Below are 6,174 nucleotides of genomic sequence, written 5' to 3' on the forward strand. Positions count from 1 at the left end.
TCAGGTTTGGAATCATCTTTTCCTGCCAAAAATCATTGTCGAAAGCAATACGCTCGATGTGAATTCCAGACGGCGTCCACACTACATAATCACACCACTTATATCCTGTGATGAACATTTGCCCTTGTACTATGGTCGTGATTTTTTTAAGGGATAATTTCCCGTTTGGCTTGATCTCTAGAGGAAGTTTTTTTATGTTTTGAGCTGCCTCCATTGGGGTGTATTTTACTCCTTTCCTTGTGGCTGAATAGGGGCATTTGACTTCGATCAGGCCTTTAACGAGGCTACCCTTAAGCACGACTATACCGTCCGGAGAGGCGCCAAGATAGCCATACTTCTGACAAATAAAAAGTCCAGCAGGGTGGACCGTATTTCCTGTTGCTTTGCAGTATTCCTGTATTGCGGTTTTTTCATGTTCATTTCCCCATTTTAAGGCATCGTTAGAGAAGGTCTTCGGATAAAGGATATCCTTCACGATCCTCGAGCAAGAGGTGGACTTGCGACGCTTACTGATTTCTCCAAATTTCGACGCCGTTAGACGATGTTTGCGCATATCGTACCAAAGTTGACATTTGCTTTTGTCTCTTGTTTTATATTATGCTCTATGGGTTTGACTTGTTCTTGAGACGATTGCATTCGTTCTGCGTTTTCTTCGCAAAGTTTCTGTAGCTCCTGACTGTCAATGTCTGCCTGTTGGGCTTTAACTGAACACCATAATCGTTTGACTGGCTAGTGTTTCACTGGCCTGCCTGAGTGCTCTTAGCTTTCCTGCGTGTTTCCTTTGATTGGGTAGATGCCTGTCTTACTCGATCCGCTGTCCTTTTCTTGTCAATATCAGCGCAAGGTGCTTCCAATACTGGACCGGCCTTCTCTCCTATGCACTGCTCCACCACTTTCGAATGGAATCCTGTGCCGTGCTGAAAGCAAAGACCAGTTCCTGCGCATCTAAATGTAACATCGAAATACCACATTGCGCGAGAAAGATAAAAAGCAAAATCTAAAAAAGCAACAAAGGAAGGACGCTGATAATACACATACACACTATCAATGGCGTTTAATATATATGATCACCTTATTTCAACCGATCCCCGTTGAATTCTGTTCACTTGTTTGCCCCCGTTAAATTTTGCATTTATAGACATGTATGTCTCGGCAGAATTGCTTGTTTTGTTGCTCACAAGCTGTGGTGCAAGGCTAACAATGCGGTGGTTAATATTTGGCTCATTAATCCATCCGGGAGCTTGTCGATAAGATAATGTCCACCCAAACGAGAATTTTCTTCATCCTCTTCACTAATGTCCTCATTCACCAAGTCAAAAATCTGATTACTGATTTCACAAAACGTGGACAAGTCATCTTTTAAATCCATCGTCGGACAAGAACTTTCGACGCTGGTTTCACTTTCTTCAGAATTTACATTCACCGAGAAAACGTCACAATCACCAGTTACAACAGCCTGCTTAGCTTTGCAAAATGTAACACTGCACTTCCTGTGGTCTCCAAAAATATGGTACGGCCCGTTTCGCAGATCGCGACGCAACGCCTCCACATCACCAGTCTTAGAATGCATTTTTATTGCAGCCCTGGCACCAGCCGCAATTTTTTTAATTTTCATTTTTGAAAGACCATTTTGTCCCTTCTACTCAGGGTGAGCTTCCACTAAATCCGGTGCAACGACTTTCTATAGTACCGAACAGCATGATTAGCACATTCAATTTTTCTTACACGACTGCCGTATGCCGGAACAGAATCGACAACAGCTTTGTGGACACTGCTGTCGCCATCTCCAATGAGCCCGATGTAGCGAAAACCGTGCATCGTCTCACTCTGCTTAAATCCTTCCACAAGAATGTCTTTTTCCATTGAAGAGGATGACTCATCCCAGTTCTTGTAACATTTGTGCGACTGTGGCAGTTTTTTGTTGTTGGCTGCAATCGCACGAATGCTACAATATTTGTTTCTCACCCCAGATACAACAATTTTTTGGTGCGTTCTCCAATAATTACAGCCACGCCCGACTTGGCAGTGTACCGGTGCTGGTGACTTCTCATAGACCATCCTCCATCAACAACAACGTTGATCGCTGGGATTCCTTGATCAATATTGTTTGAAGCCACTGCCAGCCGTTTCTCTTCTTTTCCTGCCTCTATCATGTCGGCTGTTAAGGCCTCTTTCCATACTGCTCCAACATGCTCCTCAATGTTTGTGAAGGTCTTCTTATCCGGGGACGGAATGTTGAGGAGGGAAAGGACCTCTTCCATGTTAGAGTGCCCACCACCAGTGGCCATAAAGCCCCACACTGCTGAGATATTTATGTTGTATCTTGGCTGACCTCTTGGTCCTTTGCACTTCGGTTGAGTTTCAACACCCAAGGTAATACCGCACTCATCGCAACGAAACTGAATCACACAGGCTAAACCCTTCCGTTCAATTTCCTGCTCCATGTGTGGATTTCCATTACAGGGACAAACTGATGAGTGGTTAATAACCTTTTGTAAAGATTTACTTAAGTGGGTTAAATCCACGATCCTGTTTCCTTTTAAGTTTAACCGCGGAGCTGTTTTCTTCTTGTTCTTCTTTTGCTTCTCTGCTTCGACAGGAACGCTGTTAGTGCTACTTTCTGAGACCAATTTCTTTTGTATTCGACCTAAAGCAGCTCTTGCAACAGAAGTTTGAGTTTCTTTTTTACGAACTCCAGTTGTGCGATAGTGTTTCGCTCTTGCCGACCGTGCCATTTTCTCACAGAAAAACCACGTGTACGGATGTTTTTGGGATTTGAATTGTGATTACTTTCAGTTGCAGAATTATTAAAATTTTTATTAATATTACATGTAATCCCATGGACTACAGTTTACATTGTTTCAGAATATTTTTTTTTTGGTAAATAAACGTACAAAGGTTTGTTGTATGGTATATATTGTTTTAATTTTTTAAAGAGTTTCCACATATTTCGTTGATTTAGAAAACAAAGAAACAGGGATGTTTTTCCAGAGCCCAATACTGTATCACGTTACTTTTGAGTACACTCCGTGCCACACGTGAACACTTCAAATCACGCGCCCATATTTTTGTCAGGAACCTGTTTTTGTCAAGTCATGAATATTTCGTAAAGTTACGATGTTAGTCGTTGCTCTTCGTGCATACGCTTTAAATAAATGCATAATGATGAGCTAAGGTGTCCCCCGCGACCTTAAGCACAACATTAATATTGATCATTCTGTATAAAATGTATACATCACTGGTTAGGTACCGTAATAATACCTTAAGTTATAGAATAGGTAAAGGAGAAGCCACGAGCCAAGCAGCCCACACTGCCGGAGCTTATCCCGGTTTCCGTAGCATTAAGCGGCTAGGAATATTTCTACTCCCCCTGAATGGGATGCTAGTCCATTGCAGGGTTCCCCCCCAGCATTATGTCGCCGGTACCCATTTATACACCTGGGTGGAGAGAGGCACTATGAGAGTAAAGTGTCTTGCCCATGAACACAACACAAGTGACCCCGGCCGGGGCTCGAACTCGGACCGCTCGATCCGGAGTCCGGCGCTCTGACCATTAGGCCACCGCGCCTCCCATATAGAATAGGTAAGGCCAAGTGGAAATAGGGTGAAAAAACTAAGCACTCCAATTTTAAACTTTTCAAAGAAAAAATTTCAACACTCGTGAAAATTTAAATATACCGTCAAGATGTTAGGTAAATTTGATTTCTTGTTTGATGTCAAATCTTCTGGCTATATATTTTTGTTTATACATGTACTGATTAAACTGTAAAACAATAGATTGAACTCATGAGCATTACACTTTGTGCACAATGTATAAGCTGTCTGCATAGTACATGAAGCTAAACGCATGATGTTTGTGGTTTTTTTTTACCTTTCCTATCAAGGGAGGTAACAGTTATTTTTAAAATCAATATGCTCTACTTTCTGGAAGCTTCCAGGGTCTTAAACTAAAGTAGGGCAGATTTATACAATTAAACACAAGTTGGCAGTGACGAGACTGAGAAGATCAATGCGGTTATCCCACAACCTTTTACATTAATTTTTATGTTGACTTTGAAGCCAGGCATACAGTGTATGACCATACATGTACATGTATCTCTAGTTGTCAAGCCCTGAGTCTTTCAATAGCAGTGACCAACAGCCAAGAATAACTTTCTAGCTGACACTCACTCTGCTTTCATATTCTCAACCCAAAATCTTTAAATAGTGCATTCCACAATTTATGAATGAGCAACAACTGTAAGTTGTCCACTTTACTTTGCAAACACTGAAAGTGTGTGAATAATTTGTAAAAGATTGAAATAAATTTACTAACATGTGCATACAGCTGTACATGTAAAGGACCATAGTCAGCCTCCATCAGTTTCAATGCCATTGAAATAATGAAAATTTAATATTACAATGAAATGGCATCTTTTTGCATTAGTACTGCAACTTGTGTCATAGTCTTATAGTGATCATGACATGCTCCACAAAAAATATACAGTGTAAATGTAACACTGAAACACTCATAATAGTTTTTTTTTTTTTTTAAATCAACTGGCTGGCTGTTAGGTAAACTCTGTGTCCGAGCCAAGTGGACCATACAGCCGGAGTTTATCCCGGTTTCCGTAGCATTAAGCGACTAGGAGTATTGCTACTCTCCCCATGATGGGATGCTAGTCCATCGCAGGGTTACCCCCCAGCAGTAAATTCCCCGGTACCTATTTAATCGGGCGTGGCCGATTCGTGTTTTACTCTTTGGGCGTCGTGGTCGATAGTCTCCTGTCGGCCAAAAACGACAGGGATAGCCTGGGCCAATCGGTTTCATTTCATTTTTGACAGTAAATCGTTGTAGGCACACTGGATCGACTTTTGGGCTTATCTGATATCTGGTTCTCTTCTTTGCTTTGGCGGGAGGACAGAGTAAAAAAAGCTTAAGGGGCAAAGTACTAATATTCACCATTGTGAAACTGTAGTTGCTTTGACAAGTTGAAGCTATTTTTGTAAATAAAAGAGGTAACGTCATTGATGTCACGCAATGTTTTTGTGGCAAGTTTTGAAACTAGACGGTTTGCTGGTTTCTACAAATAGCGGTGTGATCTGGCGGTACATTTTTTGAGGCGAACTCAACTTTAAAATTATTTTTTATTTAGCAAGAAGTGTGTCGATTTTCATTTCCGCACAGTTGGCCGTCAAAGTCGCCTGTCACAAAGAGTAGAATGTTTGCACAGCATGTTTTGGATATATTTTAGATTTGGTTAGTGACGTTAGTAAGACACTTCTCAAGACGTCAGCAAAACATTTGCAATGTGCAGTATTGGTGCGAACTTGAATGGACATTTTTCACGAGATCGGTAAAGCTATCGATGGGAAAGATGACTTCAAAATGAAAACTTTGAATAATTTTAATTAAATACCAATTGAATTTTATTTTAATTAAATTTTATCACGGCCTGCATGCATAATGTCACGGCTTTAAAACTCTTCGATTTCAAAAGGATGCCTGGTCTCATTTTCGATAAAAAAATTCATCTGAAACATTTTGCCTGTCGTGTGACGCACGTTAACTGGTTTTGAATAGTTCGAAATTCTGTTTTTACGATTTTTAGGCGAGGACGTAGTCTCGAGCCTAACGCCCGGGCCAAACGAGGATGAGAGTTGACGAGGGTTCAAACTCCTGCAAACCAAAAACACAGAGACCCCCTGAACTCAATTTTACGTGAAAATTACCACGTCGTTTTAATGCAATACAAAAGTTTACTTAAATCTAAAAAGAACGACTATTGTAATAGCAAGCTTCATAACTTGGAGGAAGCTGTTAACAATTCAGATGCGGCTAACTTTTGGAAATGTTTAAAATCCATGGATGACACTATTAAAAAAGAAGATACTCCTTTAGTGTCAGAAGAAAATTGGCTGCGATATTTTGAATCTCTTCACTCCAATGATCGACTTAATCCCATTCAAGAGAAAATCTGTAACGAACTTCAAGAAGAAGAAGTCCGGAAAAAACAATTTCGGCCATTAGATCACTTGATTACCGAAATTGAAATACGAAAAGCTGCCAAAAAGTTAAAGAACAACAAATCTTCTTATTCAGATAAAATTAAAAATGAAATGATTAAAGCAAGTATCAACGACCTTATGCCCGTATATTACAAACTTTTCAATGGAGTTCTAAATTCAGGTTCC

Source organism: Oculina patagonica, chromosome 2, assembly GCF_052425735.1.
Source record: "Oculina patagonica isolate OP01 chromosome 2, crgOcupat, whole genome shotgun sequence".
Lineage (NCBI taxonomy): Eukaryota > Metazoa > Cnidaria > Anthozoa > Scleractinia > Oculinidae > Oculina > Oculina patagonica.